The sequence below is a fragment of the Rhinolophus ferrumequinum genome, chromosome 2, assembly GCF_004115265.2.
Source record: "Rhinolophus ferrumequinum isolate MPI-CBG mRhiFer1 chromosome 2, mRhiFer1_v1.p, whole genome shotgun sequence".
Lineage (NCBI taxonomy): Eukaryota > Metazoa > Chordata > Mammalia > Chiroptera > Rhinolophidae > Rhinolophus > Rhinolophus ferrumequinum.
The window spans coordinates 61,451,792-61,472,785 of NC_046285.1; the positions used below are offsets into that span (position 1 = coordinate 61,451,792).

At 38.7% G+C, this 20,994-nt stretch overlaps 1 long non-coding RNA gene and 3 other non-coding genes across 11 annotated transcripts; all 4 read right to left on the minus strand.

Moving 5' to 3' along the window:
- Nucleotides 1–5,789: 5,789 nt before the first annotated feature.
- LOC117031309 (uncharacterized) lies at nt 5,790–20,965 on the minus strand. Of its 8 annotated transcripts, none has more exons than XR_004424498.1 (9): nt 20,836–20,965; nt 18,529–19,062; nt 16,687–16,932; nt 11,811–11,995; nt 11,319–11,533; nt 9,716–9,810; nt 9,342–9,482; nt 8,594–8,710; nt 5,790–6,478 (listed from the first exon to the last, which is right to left on the minus strand). It is a non-coding gene; the product is annotated as an uncharacterized LOC117031309 (long non-coding RNA). The 8 variants fall into 8 exon arrangements; XR_004424494.1 differs by having other exon boundaries at nt 8,594–8,786; XR_004424500.1 differs by lacking the exon at nt 8,594–8,710 and having other exon boundaries at nt 9,372–9,482.
- Nucleotides 8,661–8,792, minus strand: LOC117014626 (small nucleolar RNA SNORA63). Its single transcript, XR_004421558.1, has one exon. It is a non-coding gene; the product is annotated as a small nucleolar RNA SNORA63 (small nucleolar RNA).
- LOC117014720 (small nucleolar RNA SNORA81) lies at nt 9,110–9,288 on the minus strand. The gene has a single exon (XR_004421594.1). It is a non-coding gene; the product is annotated as a small nucleolar RNA SNORA81 (small nucleolar RNA).
- LOC117014632 (small nucleolar RNA SNORA63) lies at nt 9,557–9,687 on the minus strand. Its single transcript, XR_004421559.1, has one exon. It is a non-coding gene; the product is annotated as a small nucleolar RNA SNORA63 (small nucleolar RNA).
- Nucleotides 20,966–20,994: the final 29 nt, after the last annotated feature.

Sequence of the window (20,994 nt, forward strand, 5' to 3'; positions counted from 1 at the left end):
ACACATATATACACCCTGTTTCCCCAAAATAAGATGTAGCCAGACAAGCAGCTCTAATGCGTCTTTTGGAACAAAAATTAAGATAAGACCAAGTATTATATTATATTATATTATATTATATTATATTATATTATATTATATTATATGGCCTGGTCTTATAGTAAAATTAGACTGGGTATTATATTATATTATATTATATTATATTATATTATATTCTAAAGACCCAGTCTTATGTTATAGTAAAATAAGACCGGGTCTTATATTAATTTTTGCTCCAAAAGACCCATTAGAGCTGATTGCCCAGCTAGGTCTTATTTTTGGGGAAACACGGTGTGTGTGTGTGTGTGTGTGTGTGTGTGTGTGTGTGTGTGTGTGTGTGTGTATGTGTGTGTGTGTATGTGTATGTGTGTGTGTGTGTATATATATACACTTAATATATGTATGTATCATATAAATATATAAATATATATATATATATATATATATATATATATATGTATAATTTGTTTATTTCTACTCTGATCTTTATTTCCTTCCCTTTACTCACTTTGGGCTTTGTTTGTTGTTCTTTTCCCAGTTCCCTTAGGTGTAAATATAGATTGTTGATTTAAGATTTTTCTTGTTTCTTTATGTAGTCCTGCATTGCTATGAATTTCCTTCTTAGGACTGCTTTTGCTGTGTCTCATACATTTGGGGTTGTTGTGTTTTCATTTCAGTTTGTTTCAAGGTAACTTGATTTCTTCCTTGATCTTATTGTTGACCTTTTCATTATTTAATTATTTAATAACATGTTATTTAGTGTCCATGTGTTTGTATGTTTTTCAGTTTTTTTCTTGTAATTGATTTCTAGCTTTATACCACTGTAATCAGAGAAGATGCTTGATATGATTTTAGGCTTCTTAAATTTATTGAGACTTGTTTTGTGGCCTAACATGAGTATATCTTGGAAAATGTTCCATGTGCACTTGAAAGAATATATAATCTGCTGCTTTGGGGTGAAATGCTCTAAAAATATCAATTAGATCCATCTGGTCTAGTGTGTCATATAAGGCCGCTTTTTCTGTGTTGATTTTTTTGTCTGGAGGATCTGTCCATTGGTGTCAGTGGGGTGTAAAAGTCCCCTACTTTGATTGTGTTACTGTTGATCTCTGCCTTTATGATCTCTGCCTATATTTGTTTTATATATTTAGGTGTTCCTATGTTGGGTGTATAGATATTTACTAGGGTTATGTCCTCTTGTTGGATTGATCCCTTTATTATTATGTAATGTCCTTCTTTTTCTCTTATTATGGTCTTTGTTTTAAAGTCTATTTTGTCCGATATAAGTATTGCTTCCCCAGCTTTTTTCTCATTTCTGTTTGTGTGAAATATCTTTTTTCATGCCTTTACTTTCAGTCTGTGTCTGTCTTTTGATCTGAGGTGGGTCACTTGTAGACAGCATATGCAGAGATCTTGTTTTCTTATTAACTCAGCCACCCTATGTCCTTTGATTGGAACATTTATTCCATTTACATTTAAAGTGATTATTGATAGGTACGTAGTTATTGCCATTTTATTATTCATATATTTGATCTTCATTTGTTTGTTTTCTCCTTTCTTCTGCTTAAAGAAGTCCTTTTAACATTTCTGGTGATACTGCTCGGTGGCAATGAATTCCTTTAGCTTTTTCTTGTTTGGGAAGCTCTTTATCTCTCCTTCAATTTTAACTGATAGCCTTGCTGGGTAGAGTAGTCTTGGTTATACACCCTTGTTTTTCATCACCTTGAATATTTCCTGCCACACCCTTCTGGCCTGCAAAGTTTCTGTTGAGAAATCAGCAGACAGTAGCTTCCTTGTGAGTAACTAGTTGTCTTTCTCTTTTTGCTTTTAGGATCCTCTCTTTGTCTTTAACCTTTACATTTTAATTATGATGTGTGTTGGTGTGGGCCTGTTTGAGTTCATTTTGTTTGGGACTCTCTGTGCTTCCTGGGCTTGTATGTTATTTCCTTTACCATGTTAGGAAAGATTCTTGATCACTTGCTCCCTCTCTTCTCCTTCTGGTACTCCTATGATGCAAATGTTGTTATGCTTGATGTTGTCCCTTAAATTACCTCCATTGTTTTTCATTCCTTTTTCTTTTTGTTGTTCTGACTGGGTGTATTCTACTATATTGTCTTCTAAATCGCTGATTCAGTCCTCTGCTTTATCTAATCAGCTGTTGTTTCCTCCTAGTGTGTTCTTCATTTCAGTTATTGTATTCTTTATTTCTGACTGGTTCTTTTTTATGATTTCAATGTCCTTCTTTATGCTTGCTATTTTTTGTTGAAATTCTCATTAAATTCCTTAAGCATTCTTATAATCAGTGTTTTAAACTCTGTCTCTGGTAGGTTGATTGCCTCCATTTCATTTAGTTCTATTTCTGGAGGTTTCTTCTGTTCTTTTATTAGGAATATGTGCTTTTGTTCCCTCATTCTGGCTGCTGCTCTGTGTTTGCCTCTATGTATTAGGTAAGTCTCCTGTGTCTCTCAGTCTTTGCAAGGTGACCTTATATAGTATGTGTCCTGTGTGATTCAATGGTGCAGTCTTCCTGATCTCTTGTGTGTGTTTTCCAGGAGTGTCCATTGAGTGTGTTGTGTGTGTTCTCCTATTGTAGTTGAGTCTTGATGGCTTTTGGTGCATCAGTGGGTGGGATTGACTCCCAGGCTGAATGACTGTGAGGATTGGCTATACCCACAGTGCATGAGCTTCTATGTGGGGCGTGACTCCTTAGTGGAGGCTTCACCTGTGGAGTCAGGTGTACTGCTTGTAGGGCTAAACAGGTAGTGCTCTGGTGTGGTCTTTTCCATCTGGCTATTCCTGAGATACAGCCTTCTATAATAGACTGCTAATCTGCTAAGTAAAATGTTTTCCTGAGTTCTGGGAGCTACTCTAGCAAGGGAACAGAAGCTGAGAAGAGGGTCATGGGAATGTCCAATTTATAGTCAATCATTCAGAAGCATAAGTAACAATGTGGACTTGCATTTAACATCCGTGTGTGGGAAAGGGGAAGTCTTGTGGGACTGAGCCCTTATCCTGTGGGATCTGATGCTATCTCCAGGTTAGATAGTGTCAGAAATGAATTAAATTGTAAGACACCTAGCTGGTATCAGAGTTGCTTCACGTAAAAAATACCAAAACAAAAAAACCCAACACTTTATGACCAGAATGCCAAAAGTGAAGTATTCTGTGAGTAGAATTTTGGGAGTAAGGGAGACAAATAGATATTCCCTTACAAGAGTCCAGAAATAGATCCATATAAATACAACTATATTGATCTAATCTTTGACAAAGGCATGGACAAAACATAGGCCACATACTAAACCTACCACTCTCAGGGAGGCCAACATGGTGAGCCTTACAAACTCAGAGACCAAAAGTAACCACACAGGATGGTTTGAACATAAAAATTCCTAACTAAAAGTGGGTCATGGCAGGTAATCACATCCTGGGCCTGAAGCTTCCTTGACAAAGATCAATCTTTCCCCTAAGTAAGCCTGTCCATTGTCTTTTTGCATCTAAGATAACATACCCTTGGAATGTCAGAGTAATCCCCTTTTCCAGACCCCTCAGCATACACCCACTGCACCAGAGCTGGAGACCACAGAACCCCTCATTGTTATCTTGTTCCCTGCATATCGTTTCTATGTGCTGTAAATGTTAATTATTAACCACGCTGTGCCCACCAATGTAAAAGAAGTATGTGTCTCTCTGTTTTACTTTATATCCAATTACAGAGATTCTCCTGCCCCCTTAATGTACCACTAATGGATTTCATGTAACCCTCCTTACATCTCCTCCTTTGATTCTAATGTATAAAATAAGATGCAAAACTGCCATTCTCTGGAGCATTTTCTTAATCTGTTGAGATTTTGCTTCTTGGCAATTGTAATCAGTTTGGCTCAAATAAACTCATTAAAATTCTCTACTGGTTTGGGTGTTTCTTACATCAACAAGGGAGCGAAGACAGTACAATGGAGAAAAGACAGTCTTTTCAACAAATGCTGCTGCAGTTGGCCATCACATGCAAAAAAATTAATCTAGATACAGACTTTATACCCTTTATAAAGATTAACTCAAAATAGATCACTGACGTAAATGTAAAACACACAACTGTAAAACCCCTAGAAGACAATATAGGAGAAAATCTCGATGACCTTGGATTTAGTGGTAACTTTTCAGATATAACAACCAAAGGCAGGGAAGCTATAAACTGTGGACTTAATTCTGAGAAAGAAAGAAAAGCCACTGAATAATTTGTATGTTTATGAGATAACCAGGGAACTGTCTGGTAAAGGATTGGATAAAGCAAGAATAAGGGCAGGGAAACAACTTTGGAGACCATTGCCAAAGTCTAGCTAAGAGAAGGAGGTTCAGGGTAATGAGGTAGGTATCACTAGAGCAAGATGGTAAATTTGGTTTTGAATATATTGAAGTGCCAGTGAGTCTTCAGACTGAAAACATCCAGGGAGCAGTTGGCCACATACAGAGGAGGAAGAAATCAGGAGTGGAGCCCTGGGAGGGGGGAAGTGTGTTGGGGGAAGTAGGGCCTCATGATACTGTCAAGAAAGTAATCAAAGGTGTCCCTGGATGGTGATAATGAATGACCTTAATCCTAAATAAAATCCACATCATTAAACAAGGCTGTGAAGACCTTCCTGCAAATTTTGTAGTTATACCTTTTCCTAATACAACACAAATTTTGCTTCTTTTTTTCTCGTTTTGATGTAGTTCTCTCCACCTGCCTTCCCATCTTGGTAGGGAACGGACACCAGGGTAGGTGCAGTCCCCTACGTATCATTCTTTAGGGTCTCCTTTTGCACACATACTGGAGACAGTGATGACTTTTCATTGATCTGACACTTCCAAGGATTCTAGCATTAGTTTTGTTACAGTAGCAGTTTTTTTTTTTAAATTTATTGGGGTGACAATTGTTAGTAAAATTACATAGATTTCAGGTGTGCAATTCTGTATCACATCATCTATAAATTACATTGTGTGTTCACCACCCAGAGTCAGTTCTCCTACAGTAGCAGTTTTATGAAAAAGAAAGTGGCAAGCATTGGTACAGGGCCCGAGAAAGGACAGAGGGGGCTGCCACCCAGAAAATCATTAGTATATTGTTTTCTAGGTGATACAAATCGAAACAACTGGTGTAATGTTCACTGCCTGTCAGTGTTTCTTTTGACAAATTGTAAACTGTGGTCAAGACAAAGATTGTTAAATAAGTAATTTGTGAGTAGGAAAAAACAAGGATCATAATGTCAATCCTTCTGTAATAGGACCTATCACAGCAACGCCATGCTATTGTTATGGAAAAGAATTTTACTGATTAATTAGTTTATTAACAGAAAAAACAAAACAAAAACAAAACATCTTGTTGTTAAGTAGCTATTTTGTATATACCAGGAAATGTTTGCCATGCTAGAAGGAGGAAAAATCTTACATTTTATTGCTTCTTTTTTCTTAAAGAAGCAGATGTTTAACAAATGGTGCTGATAAATATCTGCAATTGATCGTTTTTGTGCTACTGCCAAGTAGCAGCTAACTTGGAACTATTAAACCTTTTTATGAAAAGCTATCTTTATTGTATCCTTTGTGTGTAATTTTGTAACTGGAACAAAATATTTACTATAGAGTGCTGTTTTATCTTCTTTGAAAATACGGAGTTGTGGCAAAAAGTACAAATACTAATAATTAAGGAATAAGGACCAAACAGCTTTAGAGAAAAATATATTATAATTTATTGAACATTCAATATATAATATGGCATTTTTTCTGGGGTTTAACCCTAGGATATGATTGGCGCTTAGCAAAAGGCTCCAGTTCACATTTACCACTAATAGAATGCTTTACTGAATAAAAATACAGCATTATTAAAATGAATTAAAATATTTTCTTTAAAAAATCATTTTAAAGTTTATTCTATTCAATCTAATGATTAACACAATAAAGTCAGATTTACTAGCTGAATATAATTGGCTTTTTTATACAGCACTTATCTTTCAGTCCACAAGTATATTATTACACGATAGTAAACACTCAATATAATCATTTTTACAGAACTATAAAATAAATATCGAAGAAAGATTCTATAACCTCATCTTTCATACCCAACCCCAACAGTCTAACTCGAAAGAGGATAAAGCCAATGACTTTCCTCACTGGAGCTCATAACTAAAATCGCTTTGCTATCAAAATCAGTATTTCTGATCCATCATGAGCATTGAGACAAGATTCAAATTCCCAAAGAAAGAAGCTGAGTACATGTGGTGGTTTCCTGCTCAGCAACAGTGAACACTGCATTCAAAATTGTTGCATCCCAGGAATCAGGTCAGCCACATTCATTGAAATTTCCGCCACTGCAGAGTGGCAGGAAGTCCCAGTGTCAGGAAGAATCCTCTTGTCCTCTTCAATGCAATGGCCATAGCTGTCCACCCCTGTTCTCTTCCCACTGCCAATTCTGAACAAAAGAAAAATTAATCAGAATATTACCAAATATTACAGGAGCTACTAACAATTGAGCTACTTGTTGACCTATCCTTGGCCAAGATTGTGCATCGAGTACTTGTAACTGGAGCACTACAGGCTAATCACAGTATCTCGGGAAAAGGAAAAGATTTCTTTTGTAGTCAGTGCAGAAGCATTCATCTGGCTGCAAGATCAGAGCCTATTAAGCATCTTGAGCATTATTATTTTAAAGCAGATGACAGTATTGTGCTTGGGGCAGTGAAATTAAATCCCGTACCAAAGTGGGCCAAGATCAGGTGTCAGCCTGGGACAGATGTAAACACCAAGGACACAATACAAAGAACAGTTATGTAATGTAGTTTGACACACTTTTGGAACTATAAACTGCAACCAGAATCTCTGGAATGTTATCGATTATTTAGGACTATGCTGTCCGACAGAATAACCACTAGCCACGTGTGGCTATTTAACTTTACATTAATTAAAATTAAATGAAATAGAAAATTCAGTTCCTCCGTTGCATTAAGCACATTTCAGCAGCTGCATGTGGCCTGTCACGACTGTGTGGGCGGCGCAGACATAGAACATTTCCACCACTGCAGAAAGTTCTATTGGACAGAAAGTTTTAAGTTCCAGCTTAAAACTTTTTCCCGTGTGTGGAGGATCTTCAAAAATTTGTAATGGCAACCTGTATTGATCACTGCGTTGTGATCATCTCATACACTGTAATACCAATGACTGAGATATGTTTACCACTACAGCTCCCACCAAAACACATAATACAACCAAGCAAAAATGCCTTGGCAGGAGCAACTTAAAATATCAAATAACCAGGACAAGAAGAAAACAAGTATGGAAATACTGCCTCGCTCTTTGTCCAAACTTGTTTCACTTATGACTATATGTCCTAAATCAGGCCAATGTAGTTTTTGAGCACCACCTCATCACCTATTCTTATCAATTACTATATTTTTTAAAGTTATTTTTACATGAGTAGCAGGACATAATTCAATTTATTTACTGTGTTTCCCCAAAAATAAGATCTAGCCGGACAATCAGCTCTAATGTGTCTTTTGGAGCAAAAATTAATATAAGACCCGGTCTTATTTTACTATAATATAAGAATGGGTATAATATAATAATAATAATAATAATAATAATATAATATAATACCAGGTATAATATAATATAATATAATACCAGGTCTTATATTAATTTTTGTTCCAAAAGCTGATTGTCCAGCTAGGTCTTATTTTCGGGGAAACACGGTAGTGATAAAGCCACTATACCTACTCCAGGGTCAATACAAATGGCTACCAGAAAATGCTGAGAAAATCCTAATTATAGAGGAATCACCAAGACAGCACAAGATATGGGCAACATGGCTAAAAAAAAGATTCACACGTAAGCTAAGACAACCAGATATAACAGTATTATAACAGTATTATAACAGTATTATTGATTTTCTTTTGAATATCAACTGTATAAAGTCCAAAATGTAGACTTTTAATTTCACATTTGCTTTTATACTGTGTTCTGATAAGCATGAATCTTCCCAAACTATAATTTAAATACATCTTATCACATTACTAGATGATAAGATTACTCCTGATTCATTTATTTGATTTTCAAGGTTGGCTGACAAAATCACACTTGAAAAGCAACACATGACTTTAATTCACAAGAATAAAAGCAAGTAATTCAATGAAGAGGACAAACACTCAACAAAGAATATAGTTTTCACAAGAATATAGCTTTCATCATAGTTTATAACCATAAGTACTAGTTGTAAAAATCATGAACCTGAGGTATGAAAGCATGTTCCCATTTTGATTCAAAAGCAACTGCTATACAGTCTGCTAGGCCACAAAATAGTAATGAATTGCATAGACAGCATATAGATCACTGCAGAAGGTGGTCTTTAGCCCCCCACGTAGCATAAGTTGACCAAGACGACTAAAAATCTTCCCCTCAAAACCAAGTTTTGGGAGATAAATATTGTAATTAAATAAGGAATTGAACTCCCAATAAGTCAGTAGTACTCAAAATGCAGTTTGTCCCTTATCTGAATTCCCTCTTGAAAGTGTCTCTTTCTGTCACCACTTACCTGTGAAATATTAACAAGACTTAATGCTCATGAGTCACCCATCAAGTCAGCATTTAAATTGGTAAACATGTGTGAGACCATGCATCCCCGACAGCTATGGTACCATGGGCGACAGGGCTAGAAAGGAAACAGTTTTATTTTGTGCAGGGAGCAAAGACAATGTAGCACTTCACAGCTACATTGTAACTAGATCCTGCGTCAGTTTATCGATGAAATAATTAGATATTAATAGTGTCTTAAATAGCAATACTGGGGAAGAGCTGCTCTTATGACATCAGAAATTGAAATCTCTGACACGTATTTTGCTCAGGCCAGTCTACTCTTTGCCTTGTGCTCTGAAAAAGAACAGCCTATGTACCAGTCTGTCTCTCATACGTCACAAAGAACATAGTACAATTTCCTTCCCTACAGTATTTCAGAGAGGAAAATGTTCATATCAGTTTTGTGATAAAAAACCATCCCTACCTTTGGAAGAGACAAGTTAGAACTTCATTCTATTAATTCTGTCTAAACAGATATTATTGTACCAAATCTCAGAACAAAGTACACTGGACTTATTAAAGAGGTTCATCTTAGTTTTTCTACTATCTGGTACAGTTGTTTTTTTCCTTGTGTTTACTCCACTAGCTTTATTACAAATACTTAGGCATGATACTAGTTTCCAGTACTTTAGCACAGAGCTTAAATAAGAAGGTTAAAAAAAAAATCTGGCTGTAATTTTAAGGTAGATCAATTAGAAAAATATTACCCTCTTTCAAAATTATTATAAAATGTTGACCTTTTCGAAGGTCAATTCCTCCTTCTTCACCAGAATTTGAAATGGATCTCTCATGAACTTTTTGATGACTTGCAACAGATCGATTGGCATTGAGGCAGAAAGCAACACAGCCTTAAAAAAGAGACCGTATGTTGACACATCATTAAGCAGATATAACAGTTTTCATAATAATACTTGGAGAAACCATGTTTGAGACCAAGCGTCCCTGTCTTACTATAGAAATGAGCCAGACAGAGATTGTAGGAAACAATTGCTTTTAGCAGGGGAAAGGACAATATAGCACTGCACAGCTATATTGTAACAATTAACCCAACCTGCCAGCTACAGAAAAATCATGTGCATACCTGAATACTTGCATTTCCTTTCTGGTAAATCTCATGGATTTGATCCTTCATCCCTTGGCTCAACATATTTATCTGCTTCATCCAAAAGCAAGCATCTTGATCCATTTTGGAAAGTAAAAAAAAAAAAAAAAAAAAAAAAGTGTGGGTTGCACTTAGAGACTTTCTTCCAAAGACTATGGCATGGAAGGGGAGGTAGAAGAGGAACTTTACAGCGGAGAAACCTCACAAACACTACCTCAGCCAGGTGCTCGAGGGCAACATCCACGGTCATAACCCTTGATCTCATGAGATGAAAATGGCACTTCACCTGTGGTCTTCCTCCCCCAAATCCATAACCCTTAAGTCTAACCTTAAGAAAAACATCAAATTTCAATGCAAGGGCATTCTACTAACTATTGGACCAACACTCCTCAAAATTGTCCAAATCATTAAAAAAAAACAAGGCAAATTTGAGAAACTGTCACAGCTAAAAGGAGACATGACAATTAAGTGGAATGTGGTATACTGGGTGGGATCCTGGAACAGAAAAGATATTAGGTAAAAACTAATGAAATCTGAATAAACCTTGGACTTTAGTTCATAATAATGTATCAATGTTGGTTCATTAATTTTAACAAATGTACCATACTAATCTAAGATGTTAATAGTAAGGGAAACTGGATACAACACAAGGTATATAGGAACTCTATGTACTATCTTCTTAATTTTTCTATAAACCTAAAGCCGTTCTAAAATGTAATATCTATTGAAGAAAAGTCTTAGTATCACCTCTAGGTATTCATGCTGGCAAATGGCTTAAACAATTACGTTAATTATTTTTCTTTCCCATACCCCAAATATCACTGGTTAAAAAATACTTTAGAAAAAGTATGGCAATATTTACGAAGATATCTTTTATTTAACATATCATGTTCTCTCTGGAGTACCAAAAATTAGTACGTGCTGTGACAGCCTGCATTTCTTGCATTTCATTTTGAACACAGATTCCACAATGTAACCATGACAAGTTGCTTCCAGATAGTATTCAAGTGCCAGAATTACCTTTTGGGTCTAAAAGTCAAAAGCTTAAATTATTATGTTGTAGAAATAAAGGCTCCATCAAATGACTTTGGAAGCACATGGTTAAATGCTGAACTGTTCATACTTAGTTTAAAATTCTGGTCTGCAGTCAGCTTTTGTACAGCACAACACAGAATCACTTCCACGTTTACAACTAATCAAACTGCTGCATGATAAAATCCCTTTAGGTGTTTCATTTTTAATTACTTTTTTACGCCTTTTCAAACTTGGGATCCTCACTTTCCTAAAGATACCAGCTAGATAATTAAAGAACCAAAACAAACATTTCCAACATTTTCTTCAGGGTGTAGGAAGACCTAGTGTGTGGATGACAGAGACCCATTGTGACGTTAGCGGAATGATTCAGTTATATTTAGCCATTATGGGTACATCCACGATGTGTGAAAAGTTCTACTTGGTAATAAAACAAATCAGCAGAAAATGGTGTCAAAGAAAAAGAAGCAGATTTCAATGAGGCTTCAAAAAATGTTGATAATCAACTTGATAACACTTGATAATCAGGAAACAACAAAGCATTCTTTACCTTGTGTCATGTCTGAACTTTGAAAGCACTGGTCCCAGCTTCCTCCTTGAGAATGAGACCCAGGGATGCCTGGCAGAAAATTTCTCTGGCTGAGGCCCTTTGAGGGGACTTTGACCATTGTGACTGAACAATTCTTGTGTGCTCATTTCCAGCCTCAAACTCTGGGTGGTCTGACAGGCCGAGTAAGACGTCAGTGTGGTGTGCAGTCTGACAACCTTGGAAAAGAAAACCACAAATTAGTCCTTAACAAATGGGAAAATACCATTTTCAAGAAAAATGCTTATAGGGCACGTGTTCTACTAAACTGCTGTGGACTTGTAGGAGTCAAAACTGAGTTATGGTACACAAAGAGGTCACAGTACAGTGGGGTGCAAACATTTGATTGGTTCATGTTGGGAGAGCACTAAGAACTCAGTAATAAGCCTTGTCACTTGTCACTCAGAATGTTCCCACAAAATAGAAAGACTGTCCACAGCAGGCAGGATTGCTAACCTGGGAGGGGATTAGACTAGATGACTTCAAAGGAGCTTCTTTTTAAATTTAAGATTTGAATTTTATCCCCTGATATGAGGAATGAAAAATGTACAGGAGAACCAGGGAAGGACTCCCCAAGTTGGTGACAACGGAGCAGAGACCTCAGTAGAATGAGGGAGGAAGCTCTACTTTAGGTTCAATTCCTGGACGTGGAGGAAAAAAAAGAATAATGGTAAATTTAAATAAATCTCACTTTAAAACACCCTTAGTAGAAATTTCCAATAAACCCAGTATTATATTTTTACATATCAAATGTAAGAAGATAAAGGGAAAAGCCAATGTTATACATTTTATGAAGAAATGTTCATCTCAGAAAATGTTTCTATGTCACAGATTAATGGTTCTGCATTATTTCTATAAATTCTAGATCTTACTCAGCATAATTATGTATCTTTGTCAACTATACTTATGTAATTAATTATATGACCATGGGCCCATTTTAGAAATATGCTAATATGAAAACTTTCAATGATTACTCATAAATTGAAGCACATACATTCAACAACTTAAAAGAAATCAGATCCTTGAAAACCACCAACTACCAAAGATAAACTAATATGAAATAGATAATCTGAATAATCCTATAACCATTAAAATACACATTTGTAATTAAAAAGCTCCCAAAAGAGAAATCTTCAGGCCCAGATGCTTTTACTGAAGAATCCTACCACCTGAAGAATTAACATCGATTTTATACAATCTCTTCCAGAAAACAGAAGAAGAGGAAACACTTTCCAACTAATTTTATAAGGCCAGTATTACCTTGGCACCAAATATAGACAGATAATAAAAAAAAATTTTAAAAAAAAAAGGAAGAAGAAGAAAAGAAACCTAGAGACCAATATCTCTCTACAAGGGTTGGCAAAAATGTGAAAATGTGGAGAAACTATAATCCTCATAAATGGCTGATGGGAATGTCAAATGGTACAGCCACTTTGGAAAACAGTGTGGCAGGTTTTCAAAAGATTAAATAGAATGACCGGCAATCCCATTCCTACGTATGCATCTAAAAAAAAGTGAAACCATATGTCCACACAAAAATTTGTAAATAAGTGTTCATAGAAGCATTATTCATATGGCCAGAAATGAAAACACAAACCAAATGTCCATCAACTGAAAAACGGATAAACAAAATGTAGTATATCTATACGATGATATATATAGTAGTATTTAGCCATAAAAGGAATGAAATACTCATACATGCTACAATGTGGATAAACCTTGAAATCATTATGCTAAGTGAAAGAAGCCAGGCAAAAGGACCACATATTGTACAATTCCATTTATACAAAGTGCCCAGAAAAGGCAAATCCATAGACAGAAAGTAGATTAGTGGTTACCAGAGGCTGAGGGAAGGGGAGACTGGGAAGTGTCTGCTAATGGGTATGACATTTCTTCTTGTGGTGATGAAAATATTCTAGAATTACATAGTGATGATGTTTGAACCTTGTGAATATACTGAAAATCATTAAATTATACATCTTGGGGTAACTTTTATGGTATGTGAATTATAAAAAATGTTTTTAGACAGAGAAGAGAGAAATAGGAAGACCACATAGGAGGTTAAAGCATTTGACCAGGAAAGAAGGGTGGTTTTCACGTATGGGTACAGTGGTGTTGGGCACAAAGAAGTAATGAGATTTACAAAGCCCAGGGGTGCCAAAAAATATATATACACATGACTTGTATTCATCTTTTGTTATCGGTATATATTGAGTATTACAATTTTAATAGTTTTTTCCTTTCTTAAAATGTATATACATCTCTTTGGGCACCCTCTGTATGTAGACAATGTATTTAATAGCACTTGGTGATTGCTTAGATGTAGGTGGAACAAAATTGGGGAAGGGAGAGGGAGAAATATGCCAAATTTCTGGCATTAACTTTATGAGCGATGATGCTATGTATAATCTGCTGAGTTATGCGAGTCTGCAGGAAAAGCAGGATTAGCACAGGACTGTGAGCTTAACTTCAAATATATTGAGTTCAGGGCACCTGCAGCACACCAAGTGACGATGTTGAGTAGGCAGTTGAATACACGTGTATAATGCTCAGAAGAAAACTTGAGTTAGAGATAGGAATTTGGGGGTTGTCAACAAAGCTATAGGAGTTGAGATCCAGAGTGTACAGTGAGATCTCACTTACAACATGAAGTGTTGAGGAATTCTAACATCTATGGGTCTGGTAATCCAGCAAGAGACTCAGAAGGAGGGGAGGAATTAGTAAAAGGAAAACTAAACTCTGTAAGAGCCAAGAGAAGAATTTATTTCTAAAAGGAGGGAGTGATCTCTAAAAGGAGTTGGCAACCTTTTTCTGTCAAGGGCCCAAAAATAAATATTTTAGATTTTGCAGGCTGTAGAATCTCTGTCCCATGTGGTCTTTGTTTTTCTTTTACAATTCCTTAAAACTGTAAAAACCCATTCTTAGCTCGCAGTCCATATAAAAACATGCTGAAGCTGGATTTGGTCCACATGCTGTCATTTGCTGGAATACTTCTATAGTGTTAAATGTTGCTAAGAGGTCAAGAGTCCAGTGGATTTAGGGACAAGGAAGTTATTGGTGACCTTAGCAGGAATAGTGTTAGTAGAGGGGTGCGGAAAAAACCAGAAAAGGAGTGAATTGAGAACAGAATGGGAAGCAAAGAACTAGAAACAATAGGGCAGACAATTCATAAAAATTGTAAGTGGGAGAAGAAAGAGTGTTAGGTGTGGGGAAGGGTGGGGACTTAAAATTGTTCCCTGAAGAAGGCAGAGACTGCAGAGCATTTCAGTGCTGATGGGAAGGATTTAAAGAGGGATTGGTTAACCATGCAGCTGACCGAAGGGGTACCCAATGGTACAGACCCCTGAGATGGTGAGAGGGGAAGGATCCAGAGCATGGACAAAGGGGCTAGACTGATGAAAGTTGGATGGATGCAGATGAAGGTGTGGGCAGATTTGCTGGCAGAAGGCTCAGAAGCTCAGGTATTGTATTTTCTCAATAGCACAGATCACTTGTTGAGAATAGCTTGTAAGAGATATCAGAGGTTTGAGGATTTGAAGAGTGAAAAGGATTTGAAACAGCAATTGCATAAAATGAAAGAATGAGGTGGCTGGAGAAACAATGGACTTGCAGTGCAGTGCTGAAAGCCCAGGGAAGTTAACTACCATGAATTAATTTTAGTACGAAGTCTTTCCCAGTGTTCAAGTTCTCCAGCTCTTCTACCATGTTTCCCCGAAAATAAGACCTAGCCAGACCATCAGCTCTAATGCGTCTTATATTATATTATATATTATATATATTTATTATATTATGTATTATATATATTTATTATATATTATATTAAAATAAATATATCTTATATTAAAATAAGACTGGGTCTTATATTAATTTTTGCTCCAAAAGATGCATTAGAGCTGATGGTCTGGCTAGGTCTTATTTTTGGGGAAACATGGTGGGAGGCGTGCTGCAGGCACAAAGACAGACAGTTGGATTCATCTCTGGTTGAAGTTTTCCCTGTTGGATAATAATAATAATATATAGTAATAATATTATATATAAACCTTGGGTGTGGGGAAGTAGGTTTTCATTAGTTATGATATTACAAATAAACCAAGGCTTAGATATGTTAAATGACTTGTTTACAATCACTTGGGTAATAAATAGTAGTTGATGAGATTAGGACTTGAATATTCAAAATCCCATATTCCTTTCAGGTGGTAAAAAAGGTTTCATAGTATTTTGGAGATAAAAAGGGAAAAGTTCCCAAGAGGAATTTTAGGGAATAGTTTGTAAGTAAACTACTTTAACATTGTAGACACTAAGGAAATAAAATGATATACAAAGAAATATAAAACTTCTACAAAGCTTGACCTTTAGTTTAAAAAAAATACTCAGTCTACTTCACTAGAAACAGCCACTGCCTGTAAACCCATTTTCTGGCTTTAACCATCACCCTGGAGTCATTTTCTCTTCCTTGGTGCTTGCTAACGATTCTTCCTATTGGTAATACAGGGAAAATGAAAAATCATATAAAATTATATATGGGGAGCAATGAATAAGATGGGTACACACATATATTATTACATTAGCCCAGCTACAGATATTTGATTTGGTAAAATCAGTATATTATGGCCTAAAAATATCTGCTTTAACAATTATTGAAGAGTATGTTTCTTTTCACTGAAATTCAAGATATTCATACTATTCTTAATTGCTTGGCTTTTTTCAAAGTAAGATTAAAATTTTATGATAAAATTAAAATTTTTAAAATTCATTATCTAATGTTTATCTAAAGATTCACACTCACTAAAGGTCAAATTATAATAGCTAATAATAGCTAAAATTAAGTAAGTACTTTCAATGTCCCAGGCACTTGGCAAGGATTTAATTGTTCCTTGGCAAAGAGCAATCCTATGAAATGGGTACAATTATTATCATCTCTATTTTAAAGAAGAAGAAACTGAGACCCAGAGAGATTATCTAACTTGTCTACTGTCATCAAAATGGTAGAACTAGGCTTTGAACCCAGGTGTGTCTCATTCTAGACTTTGAGCTCTTAGCTTCTATACATCACACTTCTTTAGTCGCTACCTTCACAGGGATGTATGGATCTTTTGCAATACATATGAATATAACCTTCTCATTGACATCAAAGCCAAATGATATGCCACTGTGATTTAATATACAAAATATACTTTCAACATCATATAGTAAATAAATATTCCTCGACAGTTTAATGCAGTTATTTCCACCCCAAAATATAAGGCAAATGCCACAGTGCAGAACTTGAATATAAAACAACTCCCCATCAAGATTCGGTCAAGATGGCAGAATAGGTAAATGTTGTGCTTACCTCCGGTCATGACCACATTAAAATTACAACTAATCGACAGAACAACCATCATTGAGAATCACCTGCAGTCTAACTGAACCGAAGCTCTATAACTAAGGACATAGAGAAGCAGCCACCTTGAGACTGGTAGGAGAGGTGGAGATGTGGATCAGGCTGGTCTCACACCTGAGTGTGACCATTAAAAGTCACCAGGAATATCTCGGTAGTGACGGTCCCTTGCCGCCAAGGAATGAGGGGATCCCAGCCCTAGGGTTTCAAAAAAACAAACAAAACAGAAACAAACTCACAGATACATAGAACATTTTGATAGTTACCAGATGGGAGGGTGGTTTGGGGTGGTGGGTAAAAAAGGAGAAGGGATTAAGGAGTACAAGTTGGCTGTTACAAAGTAGTCATGGGGATGTAAGGTATAGCATAAGGAATATAGTCAGTAATATTATAATAACTATGTATGGTGTTAGATGCATCCTAGATTTATCGGGGTGATAGAAGGGGGGGCTAAGGAGCAAGGTGAAAAATGTGATGGCATTAAGAAGTACAAATTGCTAGTTATAACATAGTCGTGGGGATGTAAAGTAAAGCCTGGGGAATATAGTCAATAATATGGTAATAACTATGTATAGTGCAAGGAGGGTAGAAACTAGTCAGGGGGATCACTTCCTAAATTATAGAAATATCTAACCACTATGCTGTAAACCTAAAATTAATATTGAATGTCAACTGTAATTGAAAATTTTAAAAATGGGGAAAAAAGGTGAAGGGAATAAGAGGTTCAAATTTCCAGGTATAAAACAAGTAAATCATGGGGATGTAATGTACAGCATAGGGAAGAGAGTCAATAATATTGTGATAGCGTGATACAGTGTCAGATGGTTGCTGGACTTACGGTGATCACTTCTTTAGGTCTATAAATGTTGAATAACTATTGTGTATATCTGAAACTATTGTGTACACCTGAAACTAGTATATAAATGTTAATGAACTATTGTGTACACCTGAAACTGTATGTTAACTAGAAAAAAACCTCTCCATCTTCTCTGAAAGATAAAGTAACTAGTTTCATTCTAACAATGAGAAAGAATTCCCCAGAGTCTCTCTTTGAATTGCACACCCGATGAAGGAAAGCAGAACTGAAATGGACTTGTAAGGTGTCCTGGCCCCATTGTTTACTAGTTTTGTAACCTTGGGCAAGTCCCTTTGGGTTTCATCAAAACATAGATGATCACAACGCTCCCCACACAGGCAGTGCTATAAAAGCACACTGTAAATGGTTAGGAGGTGTACAAGTGTTATTCTTGCCTAGGGTTGCCAGATAAAAAACAGGACGCTCAGTTAAATTTCAGAAAAATAACAAAAAATGTTTTATATTTTATTTTATATTGGGAACATATACTAAAATTGTTTGTTGTTTAAATTGGGGATATATTTACAGTAGAAAATTATTTGTTGATCTGAAAGGTAAATTTAATTAGCGTCCTGAAATTTTTAATGCTAAATCTGGAGACCCTACTCTTGCCTGCATGGCGAGGGGAGCATAAAGGATGGCAGGCCCAGAGCCTTTCCCCCCACCTCATAAATGGAGAAAGTGAGGCAAACTGCGGGCTGAAGGATGACCCCAGGGAGGGGTAAGAAAGAGAAGGGTTGGGTGTAGGATTCCCTCTCACAGGTGGAATTGAAAACAGGATCCCCTGACAAGTAGGTTCCACCTTCGTGTTCTCCTCCTCCCCTTCGGCCCCCGGTACCGCGGCCCTGCGTCTCCCACTGCTCAGGAGGGCCGAACAGCCCACGTCCCGCCCCTGGGCGGGAACGCAGCCGCCCCCCGCCCCCTCCCAGCCCCCTTACCTACGCCGCCCAGCGGCTATAGCAGCAGGCTGGGGACACTCTGCCACTGCGTCCTCTCAGTTGCCACCAGCAGCACCGACACTGCAGAGGCCGCCGCCATGTCCCTGGAGCCCGGTCGCTTGTTGACGAGCGTCTATGTCTCAGATGTCACCCAAATCGTCCCTCCATCCTGTACAGAAGGCTCTTGTCCTCCTCTGGCCACCGTCCAGGTCAGAACCAAGAAATAGGCCAATCCCAGCGAGGATTCGGGAGGGCACGTCAGCGCGAAGACCAATCGAAGACAAGAGCAGGGTCTCAGTGGCGATTGGCCAATCGGGCTGCGCGCCCGCTGGGGTGTGGTCTCTGCTTCCTCCACCCCTTGGGCTGGGCTCCAGCTCCCAAGGGGTTTGCAGTGTACTCATCCTCCTTAGGCACTCAGAGCGCTGCATCCATGTGTCTAGTGGTCTGTGGGTTCTTTCTCGCTGGTGGGCTCCAGGGCGAGAAACACTTCATGACCTTTAATCTTTAAAGCCTGGGAGGTAGGGCAGAGGGTAGCTGTTGTAGGGCAAAAAAAGGTGTGGGGTAAGAAGAATACAACATTTTATAATGTTTTCAAGATGTGAAAAACATGTATTTAAAAAATCCTCTGAATCATCTCAAAATCAAAATTACAGAATTTTTAATAGACAATTTTTTTCTATAATGCGGTAGATCTGCAAAGTCCAGGATGTTCCACACGACCAGTCTCCTTAGCAATGTGCTGGTTTCTAGTGGCCCAAATTCACAATTGGCTATGACTGGGCACCAGGGTTCTTTACTACCAATAGGAAGCATCTCATTTGGATCCTCAAAAGTACTTTTGACCTTTGAATAGCCAGAAACCACCATGGTAACACAATCCGGAGCTGTCTTACTCCTTTGAGTCTTTAACCCCTTTCTGAATTTCTTGCAAGAGGTTGCTACAAAAATGGTTGCTTTACCTGTGCAGGCAGAGTGCAAAGAGAAGGGAGGAACCTCTGCACAAATCTCACGTCGCACGCGCACTAACATCTCTTAAGCACAGCCCAAATTGTTACAGAAAACATTTAAAAATGTCCCCAAATCCTGGGATGAGTGGCTACTACTAGAAATTGGATCCAGGGTGTTTGGGGTTTGGCATTTTGTTTTTGTTTTGTTTTGTTTTGTTTTACGTGTGAAGAGAAAAGCTGAAATCCCCGCATTGGCTCAGAACACGTGGGTAGTTAGTCCTGGTACTCTGGGGACAGGATATTCAAGGTCCCCCGTTGTAGAGGATTGAGGGACCAGCTGACCAGATTCGTGTTTGCTTAGGCTTTTCCCGCGGAGCTCTGCTCTACTAAGGGGTTAATCTTTTGCTGCCTGTCGGGTGGTATCTGCAGCCACCTAAGGAAGCCGTGGGACGGCGTCTCCCACCTGATAGCTGCTCAAAGACGCTCCTGGGACTGATGGGGAGGAGGGCCAAAACGGGTGCTGTGCCAGAGCCTTTTCACGATGGAGCCTGGCGCGCGCGCCTGACAGTCGGCAGACGGCAGTAGCAGCACAAAGGAAAAGGCCCACACGGTGCAGATATATGTATGCACATGCGAACCCAGCCCAGTCCATGCACAGCCCGCACTCGCGGCTCCAAGTGAGGGAGTGTCCAGTGGACACTGATAACGGCGTGAGACAACCCCTAAGTGGGAGGGGTGGGTCTCTATCCGTCCCCCCCCCCCCCCCCCCGCCCCCACGGCCTCCCAGCCTAGTCAGGAGAAGGAGGAGGGCAGCAGAACCTCACCCATCCCTGCTTTCCTAGCTCTGGCGGGACGGTTGCCCCTCTCAGTCAGGCCCCTTCTTGCCTCTGCTGCTCCGCAGAAACCTGGCGGGGAAGGAGGAGGGGCGAGGCAGGAAGGCGCGTGGTGTGCTTCAGAACCCCAGGGCTGGCAGGGGCACCTAAGTCGCTGTCTCCTCTCCCGCACAGTGATAAGGACACACGGTGAATCCCCATCACTCCCGGGGCCGGAGCGCAGGCTTCCAGCCGCTCGCGGCTTAGGCACGGGAAAACGGGCGGCGCTGCGGCGCGTGCGCGCCTCCCCGGGCGCCCCTGGAGCCTCTAGCAGGAGGGGAGAGGTGGGCGCCGAGGCGGGTAGCGGGGCGCGAGCCGCCAGGCGTGGAGTGGGCGGCGCGGAGCAGCCCCGGCGGCCTCTGCTCCTCAGCCCTCTGCGCAGGCAGGCTCAGCGCTCCCCACCACGCGCTGGCCGAGCATCCTCCGTCTAGACCCTCCCGGGAGGCAAAAAAACCCGACAGCCCAGGACCACAAATCCAGAGACCTACGTGCTTCCTCCGCCCGAGAAGCCCGATGCGCAATTACAGCAACATTGGGGCAACTTGCTTTTCTCACTTTCAGAGCTGCTTTTTCCTTCTCAAAGCCAGACGTTATGTTGGGAAAGCGGTTCGACTTAATCTTTAATATAATCCCGTGCAGGGCGTAGC